Source organism: Sorex araneus, chromosome 10, assembly GCF_027595985.1.
Source record: "Sorex araneus isolate mSorAra2 chromosome 10, mSorAra2.pri, whole genome shotgun sequence".
In the NCBI taxonomy this organism is placed as follows: domain Eukaryota; kingdom Metazoa; phylum Chordata; class Mammalia; order Eulipotyphla; family Soricidae; genus Sorex; species Sorex araneus.
In genome coordinates, this window is record NC_073311.1 from 66317613 (window position 1) to 66335280 (window position 17668).

Here is a 17668-nt window from a genome sequence, read left to right on the forward strand (position 1 = left end):
CCCCAGTCGCCCTGTCCGCGCCCCCCCCCCGTCCCCCTCCTCACGGGCTCACAGGCAGGACAGGACAGTCCCCATGCAGGCCTCCATGCTGGCTGGGCCCCGGCCTTGGGTCCTGCAGTCACGCCACTGACCAGCCCCTCAAGGTGGTCACAGGGATACCTCGGGCTCAGCCTGCCCTCACCAGCAGAGCTGAGTAAACGTGCTGCCCCTCACCCCTGCTTCTCCACACTCTGCCCCTCACCCCTGCTTCTCCACACTCTGCCCCTCACCCCTGCTTCTCCTGAGCTCTGTTCCTCACCCCTGCTTCTCCACACTCTGCCCCTCACCCCTGCTTCTCCACCCTCTGCCCCTCACCCCTGCTTCTCCACACTCTGCCCCTGACCCCTGCTTCCCCCTGCTCTGCCCCTCCCCTGCTTCCCCCACACCACTGCAGCAGTGCCCACTCTCTCCTGCTATGGCACCGGCCCGGGTCAGGGCTCAGAGTGGTGAGCTCACGGTGCTGCTGCCTCTCGCCCGCAGTGCACGGGGCAGGCCGGCGGCCCAGCCTCTGTCCTTCCCAGCACCCGCCGCGGGCTCCCTCCGGCCCAGCCGCGGAGAGGGAAGGGGCGAGGCCCCAGGACACCTCCTCACTCACCCCAGTCCCCTCCGTGTCCGGGGCTCTTCCTGCCACAGGCCTAGGAAGGGCCCGTGGAGGGCAGGAGCGGGGCGGGGGGGCTCAGGGAAGGACGCGGGCACACATAGGCCCTCCCGGCCCGCTGGAGGACGCTGAGCCTGTGAGGCCACTTCCTCCCGAGTCCCGCTCTGGCGGCTCCACAGGGGCCAGTCTTCGTGCTCGGAGGGGCCCTGAGCGGGCGGCAGGTCCCCTCCACACACCTCTCGGCAGACGGTCACGGGCGCTAGTCTCCCGGCTGCTCGGCCTGGACCACAGACCTGAGCCGACTTTGGCTTTCGGCCACTTGCAAAGAGCTGCCTGGTGCTGGACCACTGACCTGCGCCCTCGGGGCCTCACCCTCTGCAGACTCCCCAAGAGAACACCCCCCCATTCCCGCTGGGACATGACAAGGCCCGAGAAGGGTCACTCCGGCCTGGCCTGGCGAGCGACCGGCCACTCCAGACTCGGCAGTTCCGGCCACTGCGTCCCCCAAACTCGGCACATCTCCCCTTGCCGTGTCCCGACCCACCCTGGCCTGTTCTGGAGCCCGGCGACCCCGCCTGGACGAGCTCGTCCAGGGGCCTCTGGGGGTGTCTCAGGGACCTGGGAGGGACGGTGGTCACCGAGCAGACCGGAGGGCTCCCCGCTGCGCCATGACGCGTGTCATATGCCTTAGGGACACATATAAATGTCCTCCTGGCCTTTCTCAGGGTCGGGATGGGCTACCTCCCCCCACCTCCCTGTGCTTCCGGAAGCCTCGGCAGTCACATCCACACCCCAAAGCTCCCACCCAGTTGAAAAGCTGCTCCAGCCTTACCGCCCCCCCCCCCAAAAAATACCAAATGCTCCGAACAAGCACCATGAATTCTTTTTTTTTTTTGGCTTTTTGGGTCACACCCGGCGATGCACAGGGGTTACTCCTGGCTCATGCACTCAGGAATTAACTCCTGGCGGTGCTCGGGGAACCCTATGGGATGCTGGGAATCAAACCTGGACCGGCCGCATGCAAGGCAAACGCCCTCCCCACTGTGCTATCGCTAGGGGGCCCCTCACACCATGACCTCTTAGCACCTGCGTTGCAAATCATAATGCACAAAAGGAAAAGGAGAGAGAGGTCGGGAAGGGAAGTGCCTCCCACAGAGGGGGGCCGGGGTGGGGGTGGGGGTGGGGGATGGTGGGAGGGAAACGGGGACATTGGTGGTGGGAATGTGCACTGGTGTGGGGAGGGTGCTGGATCATCATATTACTGAAACCCAATCGTGAGCAGCTTTGCAATGGTCTACCTCATGGATATCCAATTTAAAAAAAAAATTTTAAGTACGGTGGAGTTCATGCCCAGTTCAATCAGCTTAATCAATGGCTGAATAAATATTAAGACTCCTACATTTAAAAAAAAAAAAGTCCACCTGACTTGGTTGCTCAGGTGGAACTCTGACTGCCACAGCAGGAATTATAACTCCTTCTAGAAAGTTCTAAAGTGCTTGGGGGATTTCTGATTAAACTCAGAATTGCATCTGATTAGTAGGTGTTACACAAACAGGAATAAATATTTGTGCAATTAAGCTGATGGTTATGACGGTGTTTCATAAAACATCCTGGCAGAGCTGAGGTGGAAGCAAGGGCTGTGAACCCCGGGAGCCAGGCCCGCAGGGGGGTGCTGCCCCCCGCACAGACGGGACACGTGGCCCGGGCGGCACCGAGAGCAGGCGTCGGGGCGGGCGACAGTGCCTGGACAGCCACTCGGGCAGGACTGGAACCCAGCGCAGGCCGGGGGCTGCAGAGATGGCCCTGAGGCCTGCCTGGCGCCGCTGCCCTGGCCGCGTCTCAGCCGCCGCCCCTGCACGGCGGCCTCCTGCCGTCGCTCCTGCTTCTCTGCCGGGCCTGTGGCAGGCAGCAGGAATCTAGCAGGACGCCGGCCGCGACGCAGGGCAGTCCAGCCCCAGGTCAGCAGACGGACGGACGGCAGTCACACGGGATGGGGCCTGAGAGAGGCGACGAGCAGGGAGGGCGGGAGACGGGCAGCAGGGGCTGGGCTGCCGGAAGCCTGCTGGGCCGGTCGCCCCCCCGGAGAGCAGAGCCCCAGGCCCGCCTCGCAGCCCCTCCTGCCCCTTCCCCCCACGGCTCGCACAGCCCCTCACCTGCACGGCTGGTCGGGAGGGAGAGGTGCAGCGTGGCCGGGCGCTGGGGGCTGAGGAACAGCCTGTGATGGGCCTGAAGTGACGGAGCTGGGCCTGGCAGGGCCCCTCCCGACACCCCTGAGAGCAGGATGGCGTCTGGGCACGTGCCCGCGTGGAGCTCGGCAGGAAACTCGCCTCCCAGCTCCAGGAATACGCCGAGACCGGGGGGGGCATCACATGTTTGTGAATCCCCATTTTATTCCCTCGCCTGCGGACTTTTGACACCAAAACCAAATATAAGTTTGACTCTCTGTGCGGCCTAGAATGTATTCTGGAGCCTCCCCTTCTTCAGCTGTGCCGTGCCGTGACCGCGAGGTGGAAGGTCAGAACCCCGTGCCGGTGCTGTAGGGATCTCCGGTGTGTGCAGGGATGAGCAAAAAGCCAAATAACAGAGCTGAGGGCACGAATATAATTTAAGGACTCCCGGGCTGGGAAGGCATCGGGAACGCTCCCTGCAGCCAGTGCTCTGAAGCCGGGTCAGATTCCTTTCGCAGGGAGGTAATCTCAGCCGAGCTCTCGGGAAGGCAACGGGTAAATAATATAAAAAAGAAAGACAAACCCCTGTGCATCGCCAGGTGTGACCCAAAAAGCAAAAAAAAAAAAAAAAAAGAAAAGAAAGACAAACGTGGGCCTCTATTACCTAGGTAAGACGGGCCCCAGAGCTGGGGGGAACGCTTCACCCGCCAGCGTGGGAATCCCACCAATCACTGCTTGACAAACTTCCCGCCCATGGGACCCCTGATGGCTGGAAACCTCATTTGCATACTTGGGCTCACAGCCTAGTGCTCCGGACAAGGCGTTGAAGGAGGAGGTTTGAAGCTGTGTCCGACTCCGCCGACCTGGGCTCTCTGTGGCCACTGAAAGCCCTTGGGGACGCACCCCAGAGCTTCACTGCAGAAGCCACTTTTCAGAACAAGGGTCTGGGCCCGCGGTGTCCCGGATGACAGGCCTGACAGATCCCGAGTCCCCCCACCCCAGGCTGGCTTTGGGGCGCGCACAGGACACACCCCTGCGGCTCTGCAGCCGACACGGGAGGCGGGGCCCGCGGTGACAGGGACAGGGAAGGGTCCCTGGGTCCCCAGCCCACGAGCCATGGGGCCTCAGGTCACAGCGCGAGGCCCGGTGGGGCCGTGGGAGGACGGAGAGCCCAGTTCCGAGGCCAGCGGCCAGGTGGGGACGCACCTGCCTCAGGCGCTGCCACACTCTGCCAGCTAGTGGGCCAACCCCCTCGGCTCTCTGGGCCTCAGTTTCCCTGGGTTGTGCGGGGCTCGAACAGAGCCAAGTGCTCAAAGCTCTGTCCAGGGCAGGGACGTGGCCAAGGGGTCCAGCACCCCAGGGGCAGCCCAGCGGCCCAGGGTCTTCTGTCCTAACGCTGGGCCGTCCAGTTGGCAGAGAATCATTGGGGGTGGCCCCTGGGCACTCTGAGTGGAGGGAGGGGAGGGGAGGGACAAAGAAGACAGGGGAGGGGAGAGGGAGGGGAGAAGAGGAGAGAGGGAGGGGAGGGGGGGGAAGATAAGGAAGGGGAAGGGATGGGAGAGGAGGGGAGGGGAGAGAGAGGGAAGGGGGAGTGGAGGGAAGGGGAGGGAAGTAAGGGGGAAGGGACAAGAAGAGAGGGGAGTGGAGGGGGAGAAGAAAGGAGAGAAGGGGAGAAAGGGGAGGGGAGGAGAGGGAGGGAAGGGAGGGGAAGGGAGGAGAGGGGAGGGGAAGGGAGGGAGGGAGGAAAGGGGAGGGGAGAAGAGGGAAGGGAGGGAGGAGAGGGGAGGGGAGAGGAGGGAAGGGAGGGAGGAGAGGAGAGGAGAGGGGAGGGGATGGGAAGGGAGGACAGGGGAGGGGAGGCAGGGAGGGAGGGGAGAGGAGGGGAGGGAGGGAAGGGGAGGGGAGGGGAGGGAAGAGGAGGGGAAGGGAGGGCAGGGGAGGGGAGGGGAGGGAGGGAGGGGAGAGGACGGGAGGGAGGGAGCTCTGGGTTCCCGGCACCCGGGTGCCCCTGCGTCCTGCACGCCCCCTCAGGCTGACCCCCGGGCCGAGCACGTGCGCGGAGCCTCAGGCGGGCGCAAAGGCGTTGGTTCTGGCAGCAGGGACGGCCCAGGCTGTGCCCAGGTCCCAGCAGGAAAGACCCCATGGCCCTGGCCCTGCTTTCCGCCCAACACAGCCTCCCGGCCAAGTGCTCGCCTCAGCGCCGGGCTCCTGGCGGTGTCCCTGACCCCCCTGCACCCGGCTCACAGGACACTCGGCTGCTCCCGACCCGAGCAGGGGCCAAGCGGCAAGTCCCAGTCACTTTGTGCCCCAGGACACGCGCCTGTGGCCGCTCCCCCGGGGACAGGGAGCGCGAGGCTGTGCCCAGGCGCCAGCCGACCCTAGAGCTGGAGGCCGCGCGCCTGCGCCCTGCATGCAGTCACGCAGCCTTTGCTGGCCCGGCTGCCCAGCCCTCGCCCGCCGGCCCTTCACTCCAGCAGCACTGAACAAGGAGCCTCTCTCGCCCCTGACGCCGTGGCTGGCTGAGCACTGAACGAGGAGCCTCTCTCGCCCCTGATGCCGTGCCTGGCCGAGCACTGTACGAGGAGCCTCTGCCTCTCCCGCCCCTGACGCCGCGGCTGATGCTGGGTGAGAGCATCAGCCTCCCCGCGTGCCAGCCCGAAAGGCTTTTCTGCGCTCCCGCGGGCTGGAACAGCTCCAGACTCCGTGGGGCCTGGAGGCTTCAGCCTCGGGTCCCGCAAGCCAGGCTCTTCAGCAGGGGTGAATCTCGCCTGATGGGTGGGGAGCAGCCCTAACCGTGGCGGCGACTGAGTTCTGCAGGTCTCCGGCTGCCGGGGCTCTGCCGGGGAGGGGAGGGGGACTCACCCCCAGGTCGCCCGATGCTCACCTCCTTCTTTCTTGCTTGCTTTTTGGTCACACCCGGCGGTGCCCAGGGGTCACTCCTGGCTCTGCACTCGGGAATTACTCCTGGCGGTGCTCGGGGGACCACGTGGGATGCTGGAAATCGAACCCGGGTCAGCGTGTGCAAGGCAGATGCCCTCCCCGCTGTGCTCTCGCTCCCGCCCCCTCACCTCCATTCTCAGTCGATCACCTGGTCATCGAGTCTCCGACCCGTCCTTCCAACAGGGCTGTAACGGCGCCGCCAAGACTGCCATTGCGCCCTCAGCGTCTGACCCACGAGTCCTGGCTTTCATGGATGTGATCACAGTAGACCTCACGGCTGGGGCACGCCAGGGCCGGGGGTCGACACTCCCGCTGGCCACGAGGAAGGCCGGTGCAGGGGCTGGAGTGATAGCACAGCGGGGAGGGCGTTTGCCTTGCACTTGGCCGACCCGGGTTCAATTCCCAGCATCCCATAGGGTCCCTTGAGCACCACCAAGAGTAATTCCTGAGTGCAGAGCCAGGAGTAACCCCTGGGCATCGCCGGGTGTGACCCAAAAAGCCAAAAAAAAAAAAAAAAGGAAAGGAAAAAAAGGCCAGTGCAGCCCCCGCGGGCCCCGCGCCAGGAGCGGGTCCTTCTGCGAGGGGAAATCTCCACGTTCGCATCAGACAGGAGGGCTAGGAGGACAGAGCCGGGGAGAGGGGCTCCCTAGCACACAGCACCCCTGGTCCGGGTCAGTCCCAGCACCCACACGGCCCTCAGGCCCCGCCAGGGAGGAGCCCTGGGCAAGACCCAGGGAGAAACAAATGAGTCAGATTGTAGCTGCAAGGCAGCGAGTTTGCTCCTGACAGGCTGCGACGGCCCCCCCCCCCAACCCCCCCACCCTGCCCGCCCCGTCCTGGCCCACACGCGGCCGTTCCTGAGCTCTGAGAGGTTTTTCCTCGCAGGAACCACTCTGAATTCTAGGAAATGCAATTAGAGGCGGGGGAGGGGCAAGCCCTCGGCCACGGGACCTCGCTGAGGCCTGTGGGACCCGAGTCCCTGAGATACTGAGGGCGGACAGGGCGGACACAGGCGAGCCGGGGCTGGAGGAGAGGAACATGCAGGTGAGAGGCGGGGGCGCAAACAGCCTGGCCGGGCTGGGAGCCGTTGGCCCTCGGGGCCCCAGAGTCCCCCCGGCTCTGCCCCCCAGTGCGGGCTGGGAGCCTAACCCGGCCCCCGAACTCCAGGCCTCGGCCCGCCTGCTTCTGCCCTCTGACCCCCAGAGTCTAAGGGTCGGGGTGATGGGATGGGCCCTCAGGGAAGAGCACTGTGAGGGTGAGCAGGGGGACACAGCGTCTGCAGGATGACCACCAAGGCCCTGAGGGGCGCCGGCAATGAACCGTGGGGACGCGGCGCTGGGCGTCTCGGAGGGGCCACCCGACACGCACACGCGGGGTCCAGGGCTCCGGATCTGCCTCGAGACCCCACGAGGCTCCGGCCCCTCCAACCACCCGCGGTTGTAAGCGTGTAAGCGCGAGAGCGGCCAGCGGCCTGCGGGCCCTGCTCTGGCCGGGGAAGGGCGGGCCGGGCTGCAGGGGACAGGAGAGACGGGCATCACCACGTCACGCTTCTCCCTGCCGGCCCGGCCCCAGCTCAGAGCCTCACGAGCCCGAACCCTCAACCAACGGCGACTCCAGAGCAGGGGAGTGGGGGAGTCTGCCCCTCCCCTCCCCCGCACTGCCTCCCCCGGAGCCCGGCCCCCCCGCAGCCCAGACCCCCCACCTCCCCAGGCGTGGACCAGAGCCGTCTCGTCCTCAGCAGCCGTTCACCGTGGCGGACCCAGCACTCCCGGGGACGAGAAGTGCTGGTGGTGCCCGAGGGTGGGTGGCCCTGGAGGCAGGTGACAGGCTGGGACCAGGGAGCGAGAGAGACGGCTCTGCAGACACTGGCCCGGGCCTGACCAACAGGGTGGCCGTGCCTGCGGGGGGGCAGGAAGCCGAGGGTGGACCCACGGGAACGCCGAGGGCGGAAGGCGCCAGGGGTCAGCCCTGTAATAGCTTATTTGGAATCTCAAGGAAAAGTACTGGGCACGGCCCAAACCAGTACCCGAGCGTCCCCGCCCGCGTCCCTGGCGTTCAGAGTCTGCACCTCCAAGTGCTGAACTTCCTCAGAGCCGCGGGCTGGGAGTCGGCCCCGGGCCGTCACTCCCTCCCCTGCCGAGATGGCACTCGCTGGCCTCAGGCAGGGGCGGCCAGAGGGGGTCCGGCTAGGAGTGGACAGCAGTGGGGCTGGGGCCCCGGGGACAGGCCCTGCCAGCCCCTGCGTCCACACGCCAGGCTGGCAGGGAGGACGGGGCGGGATCCGGGGCCCCCGTCCCTCAGGTGGCCTCTAGGCTGCAGGACCCTGGAGAGCGGGGCCTCACCGCCCCCAGCAGGGCCAGGCCGCCGCGGGGCCTTTGCGCTCCCGGGGTGCGTCTCGGCTGCCGTCGCCGTCGCTGGACGCTGGCCCTTGTGCACTGAGTCTGCGTCACTGTCCCGCGTGGCCCCGTCTCCGGGGCGATGCGGGTGACCCCTCCGATGGGGCTGCCCGACTTCGGGGGAGGGTGCCTGAGAGTCGGGGGCTCAGTGGCCCCCGCCCCCCCCCACGGGCCCCCCTGTGACACAGCTTGTCGGGGGCCGCCTGGGGCCCAGCCTCGCCCCGCCTCAGGCATGGCGGCTCCTTCAGGCCTGGCGCAGTGCTCGGGCAGGGACAGCCAGCCCCTCACCGGCGACAGTTTCTCCAAGGCCAAGATGCCCACCTGGCCACCCTGGTCCTTGCTTCCGGGAGTTGAGGGGCTCGTGGCTGGTCAGGTCGCACCCGGGGTCTGAGGTCAGGAACCTCGTCAGATTTGGGACCTCAGAGGCCCCGAGCGATTCCTTTTTGCTTTTATTTTGGGGGGGTCACACCCAGCGATGCTCAGGGGTTACTCCTGGCTCTGCACTCAGGAATTACTCCTGGCAGTGCTTGGGGGACCATATGGGATGCCGGGGATGGAACCCGGGTTGGCTGCATGCAAGGCAAATGCCCTACCCGCTGTGCTATCTCTCCGGCCCCCCGAGCGATTCCTGACACCCCCACCGGCTCCTGCTTCCCTGCGGCAACCCCTGCCTTGGGCCGGGACCCAGGGGTGCCTGTGACTCCCTTTCCCCCGCCACCAGGGGCCCAGGGGTGCCTGTGACTCCCTTCCCTGCCTCGGGCCGGGACCCAGGGGTGCGGTGACCCCCTTCCCCAGAGCAGGACGGGCACCGCTGTCCCTGGACACAGCCCCAGTGGGTGTCAGAGGGCCCTGAGCTGCGAGCTGGACTGGACACCAGGGCCGCGGGGTCCAGTCCGGCTGGACGCTGGGGGAGGCCAGACCGTGCAGAGCTGAGGTGAGGCCAGAGCAGAGCGCTGGGGGTCGGGGCCCGGATGGGCCAGGACCCAGCAGGGGGAGCAGACGGAGAGCGAAGGGGCAGAGCAGGGTGAAACAAAGGAGACGTCCACCCAGGAGCAAGGGAGACGGTGCTGGGAGAGTGGACGCCATGCGCCGAGAGACAGAGCCGGCGGCTCCCTGCACACCCACCGCTCCTGCTCAGACCCGACCTCGGAGCGAGGCCCTGAAGCCAGACAGCACAGAGTGGGGGTCTCCGTGGTGCTGGAGAGTCGGGGAGCTGGACTCCAGCGGAGGCAAAACTAAACGGGCCGGGCTGGAGCGATAGCACAGCGGGGAGGCTGTTTGCCTTGCACGTGGCCGACCCGGGTTCGATCCCCAGCATCCCATATGGTCCCCCGAGCACTGCCAGGAGTAATTCCTGAGCGCAGAGCCAGGAGTGACCCCTGTGCATCGCTGGGTGTGACCAAATAAATAAATAAATATAAATAAACAGGCTGACATCACGCCCCGAAGCTTCTGCACTGCCTGTGAAACTACCACGGAGACCAGGGGCGAGAAGACGCTTCCCTCACACACCAACGCGGGCTGGGGTCCCAGAGAGATCAGCAACTCAGCCGCAGCACAAGCGGCCCGGCTAGAGACGAGCAGAGGGGCTGAGCAGACTCGTCCCAGCCAGGACAGGCGCCGGCCCGCACCCACTGCCCAGAGGGACGCGGGCGCAGAGAAGGGAGCCCCGAGGCAGCACAGGAAGGCGAGCTGGTGCGCGTGGAAACTCCCCTGGAGACCGGAGAGAGAAATTCCACACGCGCTCTTCACACGGTGCCTGGGCTGGAGTTCGCCTGAGGAGCAGAGCCCGGGTAAAGCCGCCCTCTCAGAGCTGGGCTGTTCATGACGGTCGAGGGCTGACAGTAACCGAGGGTCGCCGTGAAAGAGGAAGGGTCCATGCCACAGGCGGCCGCTCACTCTCGGTCCGGAGGACGCCATCTGGAGGGCTCGTTTTTTTGTTTGTTTTGTTTTATTTTGTGGTTTTGGTTTTTTTTTTTTTTTTGCATCACACCTGGCGATGCTCAGGGGTTACTCCTGGCTCTGCACTCAGGAATTACCCCTGGCAGTACTTGGGGGACCATATGGGATGCTGGGATTCGAACCCGGGTCGGCCGCGTGCAAAGCAAACGCCCTCCCCGCTGTGCTATAGCTCCAGCCCCTGGAGGGTTTGTTTCAACAAAGACAAACGCCCACGTATGGCCTGTGGAGAAACCCAATAAACAAGCAGCTTTTTCGGTCAAACTAACAAAATAAACCTGATAGGGTGCAGCTCCCTGGCTACCGGAAAGAAGCTACCAGAATAGGGAAAGGGCTCCTCGCTCTGGGCAGAGGCCGTGGCCGGCTCACGTGGCCGGTGCAGGTGACGCCTTCTGGGGCCGCACGGCCAGGCCTACGGCTGGACCAGCATCCGTTACTGCGAGGAAATTGACCGAGAGGTACGGGTCAGGCAAAGGCACAGCGGGGAGGGCGTTTGCCTCGCACACGGCCGGCCCGGGTTCAGTCCCAGGCATCCCATAGGGTGCCCCGAGCACCACCAGGAGTGACCGCTGAGTGCAGAGCCAGGAGTGACCCCTGAGCACTGCTGGACTGGCCCAAAACAAAACAACAACAAAACCTTCCCAGTCACAGCGGTGACGGAGCGAGCCCAGCGGAGCCCAGGGCAGACAGAGGCCCCAGGGCGCCACGTGGTTCTCTGACAGCTGCGTCTGGCCTGGCTCGGGCTCGTGCCGGGGACACCCCCCCTGCTGGCCACTGTCCACTGGGCTCATTCAATCTCGGCCTCCTTTGGGTTTTTTTGGCCCGTCTGTCAACGTCACGCCTTCATCTGGACCCTCTTCACTTCCCGTCCTGGAGCTATAACGCCGGGTGGGGCGCACCCGACTGGGGGTGGGCTGGGGCTAGCCGGGGTTTTTTCGGGGGGGGGGCACTCTGCATGTGGAACACGGGGAAATACTCGCTTCCCCCAGAGGAAATGCACTTGTGCTCTTCCCCCCTTAGACAGCCTGTCGCCACTTTGACCTGGTCTTGTGATTTTCCAAGCTTCACGGGAACAGAGACCAGAAGCGCCCCCCACCCTTCCCGGGAAAGAGCAACAGTGCACACGGCTCCCCGGGGGGCTGCCCACAGAGCCGTGGCTAGGAGGGGCGGGGGAGAGCTAGCACCATGGGGAGGGCGTCTGCCTTATTTTCCCTTCATGTCGCCGACCCGGGTTCAAGCCCCGGCATCCCATAGGGTTTCCCGAGTGCCAACAGGAGTAATCCCTGAGTGCAGAGCCAGGAGTAAGCCCTGAGCATCACTCAGTGTGACCCAAAAAGCAAAATAAATATTAAATAAATCCCAGGGGCTGCAGCACACGATACCCCCGACCTCTGGGGCAGGGCCAACGTGTCCACCCCCTGCTGCGTCACCCACCTCAATCGCTCAAGGCCCTGACCGTGAATGCTGATGTCAAACCTGCTTTTCGAGTTAGCACAATAGATAATAGTAACATCAGAACATGGGGCTGGAGCGATAGCACAGCGGGGAGGACGTTTGCCTTGCACGTGGCCGACCCGGGTTCGATTCCCAGCATCCCATATGGTCCCCTGAGCACCGCCAGAGGTAATTCCTGAGTGCAGAGCCAGGAGTAACCCCTGAGCATCGCCAGGTGTGACCCGAAAAGAAAAGAAAAAAAAAGAACAAGTGCACAGACTGACTGGCCTGGCGGCCTCTTGTCCCTGTGGGAGGACAGTCCACCTTCCGGCCACCCACTGAGTCCTGAGGGGACCGAGGATGTGTGGGATGTTGAGGGGGGCTGGAGGCCCCGCCCGGGGGCTCCTCTCCGCCCCCCTCCTGCATATCCCCAGCCCCTGAGGGCGCCCGTCTCCCGTGGCACCCACTGACCACAAGGGGCGCAGCCGGCGTGGAGCAGAGGCCTTCCCACTGCCCCCTGCACAGTGCTCAGGCCAGGGCTTGGGAACTCAAGCCCGACCCCCCAGGGAGCCGAGCCTGGTTCCCGCCCCGTGGCAGGACCTGGGCTGTGCCCGTCTCTGCAGGTTCCCCAACATTCAAGCCGCATCCCACAGGCACCTGTGTCCACCCTGGCACCTGGGCTGTGTGTCCACGACGGCCGGAACAGGCCCCTGGCGAGGCTCAGTCAGCTCTCGGTCCCGGAGGTGACCGTCCAGCTCGCCGCTGCCCTGGGCTGAGGGCTGAGCCCTGACACCAGCTCACACGGCCTCCGTCCTTCCAAACGTGACCACAGTGACCCGCCCTGCCCCGAGACTCGGAGCCACAGCTAAGCCAACAGGCAGCACCTGTCTCGAGAGCGTTAGGAGTAGGGCTGTGGGCCGGGCACTCTGAGTGGGGGGAGGTGGGGGAGGGGGCCCTCCCGGGAGGGCTCTCGGGTGACTTTGAGCAGTCGTGACATCAGAGCTAGTGCAGGGGCTCAGGCCTGGCACAGGCTGGCCCGGGGCCAATCCCCGGCACCACCTCTGGCCTCCCAAGTATCGCCAGGAGTGACCAGAGCACAGAGCCAGGGGTGAGCCCGGAGAGAGCCAGACTGACAGGGCACGTGTCACCTGCAGGGATTCGCCCTGGAGACGGTTCTGCCAGCAGCCTTGGGGGGCTTCCATTCATTCAGGGTGTTCGAGCTCCACATTTTGGTGGAATTATTTAAAAGATTACATACAGGGGCTGGAGCGAGAGCACAGTGGGTAGGGCATTTGCCTTGCACGCAGCCGACCCGGGTTCAAATCCCAGCATCCCATATGGTCCCCTGAGCACCACCGGGAGTGATTCCTGAGTGCAGAGCCAGGAGTAACCCCTGTGTGCATCGCCAGGTGTGACCCAAAAAGCAAAAAAAAAAAAAAAACATAAAATATTACATACAAATATATCATGGAAACCGTTCACTTAAAAATCTCTTTCAGGCACCGAGCACATAACTTTGAGCAAAGTGGGAGTGGCGACGATATTTCTATTTTACAACCTATTTGGAGCCTACAGGGTTCACAAGATGCCGCCAAGTGAAAGAATAACAGGTCACTAAAATTCCTTTGATGAACCTAGAGCCTGTCAGGTATTTCCCAGGACATCACAGGGGAGCAGCTCTGACGACAGGGTGACAAGTCGTTTGCATCAGGGTCACTCCAGTGACCTGCCTTCAGCAAGGGCATCAAGTTGTCAGCTGCTACAGCCGCAAGACGTGGGCCGAGACGCCCCAGCCGCGAGGTGGGGCTTTAGAGAACTGAGTCCCGGCCGGGTGGAGCCCCCCACCCTGGGGAGGAGACGGGCATCAGGGCTGATGCTGCCCGCCCAGAGACCCCCAGATGAGCACCCATGAAGCCCACGCTGACGTCCAGCTGACAAATGTGGTCTCGGTGAAAATTAAACATGCAAAGCCACAGGAAATTAGCGTTCTTAACTTATGTTCTTAGTAGTGACAGGGGACTGGAGCGATAGCACAGCGGGGAGGGCGTCTGTCTTGCACATGGCCGACCCAAGTTCGATTCCTCCGTCCCTCTCGGAGAGCCCGGCAAGCTACCGAGAGTATCCCACCCACACGGCAGGGCCTGGCAAGCTCCCCGTGGCGTATTGGATATGTCCAAAACAGTAACAAGTCTCACAATGGAGACGTTACTGGTACCCGCTCGAGCAAATCCATGAACAGGACAACAGTGCCACAGCAGTGATAGGAAGACCTTTGAGTGTAAATATCTAGAGAATTCAGCTAAAACGTGATAGAAGCACAGAGGGCCGGCAGACGGGCCACGCGGCCGGACTGATTCCTCACGCCCCGCGTGGTCCCTGGCCTCCGCCAGGAGGGGCCCCTGAGTGCAGGGCCGGGAGCCGGGAGCGAGCGCTGCGGAGACAGGCGCCTGCAGACGCGCATGGGGCTCCCGCTGCCGGGGCCGCCTCTGCCCTCACGTGAACGAAGAGGCTTCAGACAGCCGCCGCCGTGCCCGGGCTAGAGGGAGGTGGCGCTAGTGAGGCCCTGTTCCTAAGTGCCAGCGCAGGCGATGAGCTAAGAACACAGCCCGAGTAGGTGCCAGTGCCGGCGTCAGTATGAACCCAGAGGATGCGACGTCTCAAACAACCTGAAGCCGGCAAAGACGCAGCAGGAAGCCCTCCACCTCCCCGACACCGCGGGCGGCTCCCGGCGGGCACTGCCAGTCTGCCCCAACGTGGGCGTAACACTCCCACGTCACACTCCGGGCGTCACACTCCGGGCGTCACACTCACACTCCGGGCGTCACACTCCGGGCGTCACACTCTGGCGTTACACTCTGGCGTCACACTCTGGGCTTCACACTCCGGGCGTCACACTCCAGGCATCACACTCCTGTGTCACACTCACACTCTGGGCGTCACACTCCGGGCGTCACACTCCCGCGTCACACTCACACTCTGGGCGTCACACTCCGGGCGTCACACTCACGCGTCACACTCCGGGCGTCACACTCGGGGCGTCACACTCCCGCATCACACTCCGGCATCACACTCCGGGCGTCACACTCCGTCCGGCTGCAAGTCACGCGGAGAACCAGGACGGGACCAAGAAGGACGAGGCGAGCAGGCGGGCGGCCAGCACGGTTCAACGCGCCCGGAGACCCGGGCAGGGACGGCTGCCTGCGGTGCTTGGTCCCGCGTGAGGCGAGCCCGTGGCACAGGCTGGGGGCAGGCAGGGGCCGGCACTTCCCGTGGGAGCTCGGGAGAAGCCGCGGCCCTCGGCAGGTGCCGGCGAGAGGAGAGACTTGGGAAGCCAAGGACACGCACTGTCAGACCAGGGCAGGGAAAGCAGCCGGTCTGGGCGGGAGCCTCGGCTCAGGCAGGGAGGGGGGGAGAGGGGAGGGGAGGGGGGAGGGAGGGGAGGGGAGGGGGGAGGGAGGGGAGGGAGGGGCAGAGCTTTGTAACGGCAGAAGAGAACATTTAAAAGGGAAAAAAAGGAAGCTCCCTGGGCTGGCGTGGGGAGGAAGTCACGCTGAAGCGCCTTCTGCTGACTCAGGAGCCAGTGGCAGCGCCAGGAGCAGGCGGGGGGGGGGGGGGGGATGGGGGTGGAGGGAAACCTCGACGAGCTGCCTGCGAGGGAGACGCCCCACAGCTGTGTGGAGGGGCCCCTGGGGGCCACGGGAGCAACAGCCACGGGGGAAAGGAAGGACGTGGGAGACCCACAGAGCCGCGGGCAGGGGGAGGACGCAGGAGGCGCCAGGCTCAGTGCTCCTGAGCGTCCCCACTGGGGGGGGGGGCAGCGGGGCTCTGAACAGAATAGACACGTGCAGGGTGGAAAAGGGCAGTGTGGCTGTGGGCAGAGCAGACAGGGCAGAGTGGACACAGGCAGAGTGGGTGTGGGCTGTGTGGACACGGGCAGAGTGACATGGACAGAGTGGACACAGGCACAGTGGACACAGGCACAGTGGGTGTGGGCAGTGCAGACACGTGCAGGGTGAACACGGGCAGAGTGGATGTGGGCGGTGTGGACACGGGCAGAGTGACATGGACAGAGTGGACACAGGCAGAGTGGACGTGGGCATTGTGGACACGAGCAGTGTGGACAGGGCAGAGTGGGCATGGGTGATGTGGCCTTCTTCTGGAGGTCAGCAGGCCCAGAGTGGCTCCCCAATAGTTAGAGGCTGTGGACACAAGTGGGCATCGGCCTGTCCACAGCCACTGCGCGTCCAGAGAGCGACTTTCCCGAGGGACGGTGGCCCCAGTGCCCCGAGGAAGCGCCTTTCTGCTCCGAGCAGCTTCCGGCCCTTAGAGAGACGCCGCCTGCGCCCGCTTGTGGACTCCAGCTGGCCTCTGGACCTTCCCGGGCGGGCAGGGGGCTTCCACCCCAGTCTACCTCGGGAGGGCGAGGCCCAGGGGGGCCTCAGGACCCCGAAACCGTCCCTGCCGCGGCCTCCAGACAGTCACGGGCACCCAGCGTGGGGCGGGCCGGGGAGCCCTCAGTCCAGCCTGGGGGCTCAGCGTGGGGCTCCAGGGGGCCTGCAGCCCTTGGCAGCCCGCTCCCCCCACCCCCGGGAAGGCGGGGGAGGGGAAATGACCCCTTCGGTCAAATCTCCACCCTCCGGAGGAATTTCCTGTAGATGCTTTTATGACGGGGCCGGAGCAGCAGCAGAGCAAGGAGGACCCTTGCCTGTGGTCCCTCGAGCCCCCGAGGACTGAGCCCTGAGCACCACGGGTGCTGCCGAAAAGACACAGTCACTTGTTTGACGTTTGTCCTTTCTCCTCCGCTGCAGGGAGCTTAGGTTTGCTGCGTTCCACCCATCACAGTGCTCCCAAGACACCCGCATTCCTCCGGGTCCATCTTTAACCCCTCTGTGCTCCACTGCCTGTTAACCTCTACCCCCAAATCAGGCCCTGAGACTTGCCGGCTCAGATCCTCCTGAGGGCTCTGGGTTTGGCACATGCAAGTGAAATGTTGCTTTTCTCTTTCCTTCATGTGCCTTGCAGTTGACTTTAGAGCAACGTCCTTTTTGTGCAGACAGGAAGACAGTTAGCGCTCTGCTTTTGTGGCTTGGGAGTTAACTGACTCGGAACAATATTCACCCCGGGGCATCTGTCATAGTTACTTGACTGAGGCCTCACTGGCCCTTAGTTCCTAGCACCCCAAAAGGAGGGTCCCGATGAGGGATTGGATGGACACAGGGCAAGCTGTGAGCTACCCTGGCGTCAGAAGGGGACAGGCCAAGCATCATGAAATTTACAAGTTAAATGGACAAACTCTGTCATGACCCAAAGAGAGGTAACTGAATAAGGACCCTGCTGGGGTCAGGAAAGACTCATCTGGCCTGAGCACTGTGGCTGGGAAACATAGCAAGATGTCCCCGGGACGAGCCAACCTTTAAGCTTACCATAACTCTTACTGTGTTCATACCAAAGTGACTAGCAATATTATTAAGGACTAAATTTAAGATGACGGTTTACATGGATCTGGACTGAGGAAAGGGGGAAGGAACACAGCTTAGATGGAATTCCGCCCTTGGGCAAGTCCCCTAGCAGGACGCCTCCCCCAGGAAGGCCTGGCGTGTGTTGGTCATGCAACCACACCCCCGATCGTCGTGACTTCTCTGTAGATAACGCCGTGAGACTGGAGAGGGGCGTGTGGGGTTTTTTTAAAATCCTCCTTTTAAACCCTTCCCCTGGGGCTGGAGCAATAGCACAGCGGGGAGGGCATTTGCCTTGCACGCGGCCGACCCGGGTTCGATCCCCGGCATCCCATATGGTACCCCAAGCACCGCCAGGGGTGGTTCCTGAGTGCAGAGCCAGGAGTAACCCCTGAGCATTGCTGGGTGTGACCCAAAAAGCAAAATAATAATAATAATAATAATAATAATAATAATAAAATAAATAAACCCTTCCCCGTGTCCCAGCAGCGGCTCCGTGTGGTTCCCGCTGCGTCTCGCCCGCGGTGCAGCACCAAGCCGAGAGAACACGGCTTTGGCAGAGACAACCGGCTGCTTTATTCGTTGTTTTGGCTCCATTCAGGGGCAAACCAGGGCCACGTCTGGCTGGAATGCTACCACGAGCTCCCAGCGCTGGTACGATTTGCAGACACTCGGCGC